Raw genomic sequence first — 1,185 nt, 5'->3', positions numbered from 1 at the left:
TGTATGTTGTAGAAGTGAGCAAAAGTAATAGTTTGCTTCTCTTTGTAGTGTTAGCATTTATTTTTATGGAGAACCACTCAACATTGTATTAAATGGCAAATAAATGTCAGCAAACACCTGTGTAAGATATAATGAACTAAATGCTATTGTAGTTATGCTAAATTAAATGAACCTTATTATTAATAATTATTTGCAAATAAGAACTTATCTTCTTGTAGGTGATTATGATATTACTGTAAACATTGAAAAGGAACATTACTGAGCTATGTATAACTTAGGTTTCAAATTTAAAATATCCCCAATAGACAGATACATACAAATGGATTTTTGAGCCCATCAACTTAATTCCCTGCCCTCACCCCAAATAATATAAATGTTTTAACTGTAATGAGAGAAAAACTACACATGTAAAAAATAAAAATCAAATGTACCATACATTAAAATTCTGATGACTACAGAATAAGATTATATACACAAACATATAGCAATCACAGTTTCCTGCACTGAATGTTTATCAAATAAAAATGTATCAAACAATACTGGGTAGTGTACCTCCACATGAATTGTGGTCTTCTAAAAATTCTGAATGAGAATGGAAGACGAGAGGGAGAGCATTGTTCAATGATAAAAGTATGATAAGAGGACTAGGACTAATATGAAAAAGCAAATGCTTCTAGAACAGGCAGTTTGGCTATATGCGTTATTTTTGTTGTTGCTCTATAATTTAAATAAGACCCCTCTCTTAATGTTTAAAACAAAATCTAAATGAAGAAGTCACTAATTCAATGTCACAAATAGGATGGGCAAAATATTCTTTTACTATTGACAATATGATATTCTAGCCTGGTGTCTGACCATTCATGTGTCTTAAAGGGACAGTTTGTAAGACATGCCTTTTGCCTCTGTTATTAAATAGACCCAAAGTGTGTAGTGCAAGATTAGGGGAAGGCATTAAGTGGTGATAGCTCTGCCACCAGGGCATTTCGTTGGATGCTCTGAGAATACAAGTATTTGGTACTATGGGAAGGGGGCGGGGACTATCTGATGACCATTACACTCAGCTACCCTTATTCTGCTTGTACAACAGCAAAAATACAGCATCTGGCAAAACCTGGGTAGAAATGTGCACCACAGATTTTAAACACATAAGCAGCCATTCTTGACAAAAAATGATCTTCTCTTCTG

Source organism: Eptesicus fuscus, chromosome 7, assembly GCF_027574615.1.
Source record: "Eptesicus fuscus isolate TK198812 chromosome 7, DD_ASM_mEF_20220401, whole genome shotgun sequence".
Taxonomy (NCBI): Eukaryota; Metazoa; Chordata; class Mammalia; order Chiroptera; family Vespertilionidae; genus Eptesicus; species Eptesicus fuscus.
This window is presented reverse-complemented; position numbering follows the sequence as displayed.